Consider the following 7,922-nt stretch of genomic DNA (forward strand, 5'->3'; position numbering starts at 1 on the left):
TTGTCTTTGCCTATTTTGTTTTGTTTTGTTTCTTACATCTAAGTGCTGGGGATCAGACAAGTATGCTACCTCTGAGCGACTCCCAGACAGCCTGCATGTTTATTTTCAAGTGGTAAAGTCACTAATGGCTACTAGTTAACCAGTGACTATGCTGTCCCTCTCGCCTGGGCTAACCAGACCTAATCTTCCACTGCATTTATAATTAAGTAGATCCCTGTCCTACCCAGTGCACAAAGCCTCCTGCGCTGGCCACTGACATATCCCAGTCCCTCAGGTCTCGGCACACGGACATTGCAGAGGGTAGCAGGGCTTGACAAGCAAAAAGGCTCAGTTGTTCTTGCAAGGATCCTACTGTTCTCTCGTTGCTCTTCTTCCACTTTTTGCCAAGTATAAGCCCATGGTCCTACTTCTCTTTTTAATCTGGTGGTGCTGGGATTTGAACTCAAGGCCTACTCGCTAGCAGGAAATCTACCACCTGAGCTGCAGCCACAAGCCTCTTTGGGCCTGTTATATTTCCTGCACGTTTCTGCCTGGCCTCAGACAAAGGCTCCCCTACTTCCACCTCCCACAGGGCTGGGTAGCAGGTGCCACGACCACTAGTTCAAAGGTTGTGACAGTGCCTCTCTAACTTCTTGCCTGAAACCAAAATCCTCCCAATCTCTGTCTCCAGTGTAGCTGGGATTATAGGTGCGGGTCTCCACGCCTGGCTTCCCTTTTTCGAGCCAGGTATTGTCTGTCCTCTTTGAAACGCTAACATACCCATGACAAAAAGTCAATCAGATTCCCATCCAGTGCTGCATCCCTAGCCTGCCACCCCAGCTACCCACAAACTGGTTCTGATCCCGCACGGCAAGAGGACCCAGAACCTGGAGAACCAGGTTAGCAGCTGTGGACAGGGCTGGATGTCACTGACCAGATCCAGTTGCCAGTGGTGAGGTCTGGCACCTCAGCCAGTGGCACAACGGGGTCTGACTGGCCTCAATAAAGCAGATGCTGCTGCTAAGCATGGTCAGCACTTGAGCATGAGGTCAGGAAGACACTGTGGAGGTCTGAGCCCAGCCTTGCTTGTTCAAGTCAAGGCTTGTTCTCTGCCATGCTTTTGACCTGGGATCTCACCAAATTCTAGCTTTCCAGCTCTAAAAAGGACAGGACCTCACATACCTTATATAAGGTTTGAGGAATAAATGAGCTGGTATGCACAAAGCACCTAACACAGGTTCCTGAAGACAGGCGCTCAAAAAAAAAAAAAAAGTTAACCGTGTTTAGCTATCTAATAATTAGCGAAGCACAAGTCTAGTCAGCGCCCAAAATCAAACATGAGTGTGTGCAAGTGTGTGTATGTACTTTCCTCCAAAAGTCTCAATGAAGTGTAACATGAAAAGGAAAACCCAATTCAAGTGTTAGCTCAGGAATGAACTCACAACTGAAGAGTAAATCATATCATTCCCACTTCCTGAGCTATGAAAAGTGGAATAATAAAGCATACTACACTCTGCTGATCTCAGAAACAACAATCAGTGAGAACAGGCACAAAATACAACTAACTACATGGTGGAGTGCTTGCTTAGAATGTCCAAAGCCCTGGGTTCAATGCCTCACCACCAAAACAGCCAGCATATGAAGAAAACAATTCCACTGCATCAGAGAAAAAGCAGTAAGTAAATAGAGAATGTTCATTATTAAAGAAAAACAGTAAATAGCTGGGTGCTGGTGGCTCAACCTGTAATCCTACCTGCTCAGGAAGCTGAGATCTGAGGATCAAGGTTCAAAGCCAGCTCAAGCAAGAAACTCTGTGAGACTCTTATCTCCAATAAACCGCTTAGAAAACTGGTAATGGCACTGTGGCTCAAGTGGTAGAGCACTAGCCTTGAGCTGAAGAGCTGAGGGACAGCACCCAGGCCCAGAGTTCAAGCCCCATGACCGACAAAAGAAAGAAAGCAAGAAAGAAAGCAAAAAAGAAAGCAAGCAAGCAAGCAAGCAAGAAAGAAAGAAAGAAAGAAAGCAGTAAATAATGTTGGTTATTAAAAACAGTAAATAGAGAACATTATTGTTCAATGTCATGCCCAGTATTATCATACATAAACATCATTTTTTAGTGATGATCCTTAGTTTTTCAAGAATATCAACTCAACTGGCCTTTTAATCTGTTCACAAGAGCCGATAAATGCAGAGGTTCAGTGCTCAACCAGAACTCAGGAAAGCTGAGAGCCTGCCCAGGCCTGCTGGTCTCGACACAACTACCCTAGTCACGTCTCAAAGGCAAAGCCAGGAGAAATCAGTCAGGTTTCTGGTTCCACTTGGACATATCAAACCATCCTAGGCAGAATTCCCATCTACAAGACTATCCAACAGAGTCAAGGCAGGGTTGGCTCTGATCATTCATTCTCTTGTACTGAGTGGTATTTGGATCTCTTCTAGACTTATATCATACCTTCTTTAAAAATGTACTATGAGGGCTGGGCAGGCTAGTGCATGCCTGTAATCCCAGCACTCCTGGAGGCTCAGGCAGGATGATTCAGAGTTCAGCACTAGTCTAGGCTATCCATACAAGCCCATGTCTCAAAAGGGGCGTGGGGGTAAGGGAACCTGCGTGAGACGGAAAAAAAAGCTCAGTTTTTCCTTGCTTGACTTTTGCTTCACAGTCCAGGGGTGTCATTTTCATTTACATCCTACCATTAAAATATAGGGTGATGCCAGGCATCAAGTGCCAAGAGCCTAGAATCCTAGTACTCAGAAGTCTAAGATCTAAGGATGGCTGTCTGAAGCCAGCCCAGGCAGACAAATCCAGAGACACTTATCTCCAAGTAACCAACAAAACACTGGAACTAGAAGCATGGGTCAGGTGGTAGAGGGTCAGCTGTGAGCAAGAAAGCAGAGGAAGAGGCCAAGCCTCAGTACTGGTACACACAGAACCTAGAGCCGGGCGCTGGTGGCTCACGCCTGTAATCCTAGCTACTCAGGAGGCTGAGATCTGAGGATCGCGGTTCAAAGCCAGCCAGGGCAGGAGAGACCGTGAGACTCCTATCTCCAATAAACCACCAGAAAACCGGAAGTGGCGCTGTAGCTCAAGTGGTAGAGCGCTCGCCTTGAGCTGAAGAGCTGAGGGACAGCGCCCAGGCCCAGAGTTCAAGCCCCACGACCGACAAAAAAAAAAAAAACAAAAAAACACAGAACCTAGAGCTGAGGCTAGAGCAAGAATGGGTTGAGAAGCAGCTCATCCCAATTTACAGAGCTTAAGTACTTTCCCTCCCTTTTCTTCAAAGCCTACTTTTTTTTCTCTGATACCTGGAAAATACCATGGGGAGGGGGGAAGGGGGGATATTACAGTAGTCTTGTAGTCAAATTTTAAACATTTCAAATAAACACAAAAGGAGCTTTGAGTAATCAGGTCCAAGTTCTCAAGTTCTCAAACACTCTTTGCAGGAGGAATCACCAAACATCTTTCCTATAATTATGAAATTAACTTATGCTATTTAATACACTATCAGAAGATACTTCAAAACGTTTACAACTTAGAACACAAGAAAAATTCACTGTAAGGCTAAAATAACAAGAGCAAAGTTTCTAACAGGCAACATCCAAGAATTTATGGCATTCTCTTAGAGATGCGCTGGAGAGAAGGCAACCACAACAATAAACCACCATCTGGGTGGCCAGGTAAGAAGTTAGGTGACTTGGTTCTGTTATCTATAAAATCTCACTCACTCCTGCCCCTGGGGTGCAAGCCATCAACTACATACTTGTCTCTATAGCAAACTGACATTGAAGCCACATAGATACACACTGGTGTCCATTCTCTCCACTCCCATACTTTTTAAAAAAAAGTTTTAAACAAATCCGCAATTCATCTCTATTTCTCTGCATCAATCCATTTCACATAAAACCATAATGACTGCCTTAAATATCCTCATTAAAAAGAACACCAGTGCGACTCATATGCTTGGAAACCCTTTCTCTGTCTCCATACTGGAGAAATGTCACCAAGACTCAGGGCTAGCCATCACCCGGAAATGGGCTGGGTGGCGGCTCTGCCTGCGGTGCCAAAGGCCCCTTCTTCCCAACAAACTACGGTGAATGGGCTGAATGGCTCAGCCCATGGCCGGCAGATGCCAGAAACCTCAAAGGGCCATTACTGCTCTGGTCAGGCCCACACACCCCCAAGGTCCCAGCAGCACCTCCAGCCCCTCCCATGAGGTGATCTCAGCCATGAGGTGACCCGCAGCCCCACAGGTGAGGAGATCCCAGCCCTGAGGTGACCGGCAGCCCCTCAGGTGAGGTGATCTCAGCCCTGAGGTGATCCCCGGCCCCTCAGGTGAGGAGATCTCAGCCCTGAGGTGATCTCTGATCTCAGCCCTGAGGTGATCCCTGGCCCCTCAGGTGAGATCTCAGTCCTGAGGTGATCCCTGGCCCCTCAGGTGAGAAGATCCCAGCCCTGAGGGGATCCCCCGCCCCTCAGATGAGGTGATCCGCAGCCCCTCAGGTGAGGAGATCCCAGCCCTGAGGTGATCCCCTGCCCCTCAGGTGAGGAGATCCCAGCCCTGGGGTGATCTGCAGCCCCTCAGGGGAGGTGATCCCAGCCCTGAGGTGATCTGGGCCCCTCAGGGGAGGTGATCCCGGCCCCTCAGGTGAGGAGATCCCAGCCCTGAGGTGATCCCCGGCCCCTCAGGTGAGGAGATCCCAGCCCTGAGGGGATCCCCCGCCCCTCAGATGAGGTGATCCGCAGCCCCTCAGGTGAGGAGATCCCAGCCCTGAGGTGATCCGCAGCCCCTCAGGTGAGGAGATCCCAGCCCTGAGGTGATCCGCAGCCCCTCAGGGGAGGTGATCCCAGTCCTGAGGTGATCTGGGCCCCTCAGGGGAGGTGATCCCGGCCCCTCAGGTGAGGAGATCCCAGCCCCGGGGTGATCCGCAGCCCCTCAGGGGAGGTGATCCCAGTCCTGAGGTGATCCGCAGCCCCTCAGGTGAGGAGATCCCAGCCCCGGGGTGATCCGCAGCCCCTCAGGTGAGGAGATCCCAGCCCTGGGGTGATCCGCAGCCCCTCAGGGGAGGTGATCCCAGTCCTGAGGTGATCCGCAGCCCCTCAGGGGAGGTGATCCCAGTCCTGAGGTGATCCCGGCCCCTCAGGGGAGGTGATCCCAGTCCTGAGGTGATCCGCAGCCCCTCAGGTGAGGAGATCCCAGCCCCGGGGTGATCTGCAGCCCCTCAGGTGAGGTGATCCGGGCCCTGAGGTGATCCGCAGCCCCTCAGGTGAGGAGATCCCAGCCCTGGGGTGATCCGCAGCCCCTCAGGTGAGGAGATCCCAGCCCCGGGGTGATCCGCAGCCCCTCAGGTGAGGCGATCTCGGCCCCGAGGCGACCCGAGCCCCGCCGTGAGACCTCCACGCGCCTCCGGCCCTCGAGCATCTCGGGTGCGGGCCGGGGGCGCTGCCCGGCGGCTGGGGCGGACCTCCGAGAAGAGACCCGGGACCTCCGCGGGTTCGCTCGGCAGCCCGCACGGGCACGCGCAGCGGGCCCAGCCCCCGCTTCCACGCCGCCGCCCCGCGGGCGCTGCCCTCCCGCCCGGCCGGCCGCGCGGAGCGGGGAGGAACGCGGGGAGCGGGGCGATGCGGGAGCCCGGGGTGCCGCACGGAGAGAGGGGGCCGGGCCCCGCCCCGCGACCCTGACCGCCCTGGGCCGCGGAGGTCAAGGGCAGCGCCCCAGGCCGTGAGCGCTCGGGGCCCGAGGTCGTCGCCCGCCCGCCCTCCGCCTCCGCCGCCCGCGCCGCGGCCAGCCCGGGCCCGGGAGCTCGGCGCGCGCGCGGGCGCGGGGACGGCGGGGTCCCGCACTCACCTCCGCCTCATGCCGCGGCGTTCCCGAGGCCGGCCGGGCCGCCCAGCCCCGCACGTCCCGGTGTCGCGAGCGGCCCCGCGCCAGCCCGCGGCGTCCAGCGCGGCAGCGGCAGCGGCAGCGGCGGCGGCGGCGGCGGCGGCGGCGGCGGCGCCGCGGAGGCTGGGCGGGCGCAGGGGCGGGCGGCGCCGCGGCGGGCGGGCGCTGCGGCCCTCGGGGCCCGACCACCGGGCCCCGGCCCGGGGGTGCGCGCGGGCTCGGGGCCGCCCGGAACTGGCGCGTGGCTCCCGCCTCCTCCCCCTCCCCCCGGGCACCTGGCGGCCACCTCGAGGCTCCGACTCGGCAGAACCTCCAGGGTCCAGTGCGAAAGGACGGAGGAAGGAGACGCAGCCGGGCCCGCCCAGCGCCCCCCCCCACGGCACGCTCCACATGGTACGCTCCAGAGCCGCCCGCGGAGGGGAGCGCCGAGGGGATTGGCCCGAGGTCCTGGAGGGGCGCACGAAATGGCCAATGGGGAGGCGCGGGGGTCCGTGGGGGCCGGCCCGGTGGAGGGGGGCGGAGCCGGCGGCCCGGGAGGCGGGGAGGGGCCGCCGGAGCGCGCGCTTCTCGCGGACCGGGCGGCGGCGCTCGGCTGAGCCGAGCTGGACGAGCATCTTCTCCGGTGTCGTCTGCTGGTGAGTGAGCGGCCGTGGGGAGGAACATGCGAGAGAAAAATGGAACTCTGTTTTGACCGCGCGGTGAGGCCACCGTGTGGAGGCCCTCCCCCCCGCCTCAGTTTCTCCTCTTTTCCGAGACCCGGGACTCGAACTCGGCGCCTGACTCACTCCCCGGCCGGGCGCTCTACCCCCTGAACCACAGCGCCACTCGGGCTGCTTCTGAAGAGTTCATTGGAGATGTAGCTCGCCCGGGCTGGCTTCGAACCGCCGTCCTCAGCCCTCAGCGCCCTCGGTGCTAGGTTGCCAGGCCCGACAGGTCCCCGGTAAAACCTCACTGCTGAGGCCTTGGGCCCCAACCTGACAGCTTCAGGAGCAGCTGGGCGGGGCTGGAGGAAGTGGGGGCTGGGAAGGTGGCTCGGTGGTAGAGTGCTCGCCTCGCATGCATGAGGCCCTGGGTTCGATTCCCCAGCACCGCATACACAGAAAAAGCCGGAAGTGGCGCTGTGGCTCAAGTGGTAGAGCGCCAGCCTTGAGCTGAAGAGCTGTGGGACAGCGCCCAGGCCCTGAGTTCAGGCCCCACGACCGACCCAATAAATAAATGATGAAACGTGATCGAACACAGATGCCAAGTCTTCCATGGTTCAGATCCCTCATTCATGACCTGTGACGCCAACTCCTCCCCTTTACCTGACTTATCATGATGTGTTTGTGCCTTGTCCCCCTCTGAGAGTATGCATCTTGCCCCTGTCATCTTTGCCTTTACTCCTGGGTGTTTAGTAAGTGTATTGTGAGCCGAGGACACTGGGCACATTATAATTGGGTGGCTAAATGAGTAAGGCAGGCCACAGCTTGCAGGAGGGAGTCAGTTCTTATTCCTGCATCCACTGGCTTAGCTGCGGTGGGCGTTCAGCGTGCTCTTTCTGTGCACCTATAACTCCTGCGCTTAGGGATCATTGAGAGTTGCAGGCCATCCTGAGGTACATGGTGAGACCTTGATGAACGTCAGTGATCCCTGACCTCCATAGCATAACCAAGACCCAGGTGGTAAGAAAGTCATGGGTCATTGGGGCTTGGAATGTGGCTTAGTGGTAGAGTGCTTGCCTAGCATGCATGAAGCCCCAGGATCAATTCCCCAGCACCACATAAGCAGAAAAAGCCAGAGGTGGCGCTGTGGCTCAAGTGGTAGAGCACTCGCCTTGAGCTGAAGAGCTGGGGGACAGTGGTCAGGCCCAGAGTTCAGGCCCCACGACCAACAAAAACAAAAACCCACACAGTCTGGGGAACTGCATCTGGTCCCTGACCCCTTCTTACCCGTTTCTGGTCCGCCCCTAGGTGAGTGCCCTTTACCACAAACTCCCACTTCCCTGATGCTCTGCCTCACTGGGGTCCAAGACTGTGAGCCAACTCTGAACCACAAGCCAAACTAAACCCCTCCTCCTTTGCA

The 7,922-nt window shown here is 56.3% G+C and overlaps 1 protein-coding gene across 13 annotated transcripts in view; it reads right to left on the reverse strand.

Moving 5' to 3' along the window:
* The window catches only part of LOC138816396 (F-actin-monooxygenase MICAL3-like), a 156,525-nt gene extending 150,657 nt beyond the window's left edge, over positions 1-5,868 (reverse strand). For all 13 annotated transcript variants that reach the window (XM_070006118.1, XM_070006117.1, XM_070006116.1 and 10 more), the window contains exon 1: positions 5,826-5,868. The gene's annotated coding sequence lies outside the window, so the exon portion shown is untranslated. The remainder of the gene's footprint in view (positions 1-5,825) is intronic.
* Between the last annotated feature and the right edge of the window lie 2,054 nt (positions 5,869-7,922).

Source organism: Dipodomys merriami, unplaced genomic scaffold, assembly GCF_024711535.1.
Source record: "Dipodomys merriami isolate MVZ:Mamm:240054 unplaced genomic scaffold, mDipMer1.0.p SCAF_696, whole genome shotgun sequence".
In the NCBI taxonomy this organism is placed as follows: domain Eukaryota; kingdom Metazoa; phylum Chordata; class Mammalia; order Rodentia; family Heteromyidae; genus Dipodomys; species Dipodomys merriami.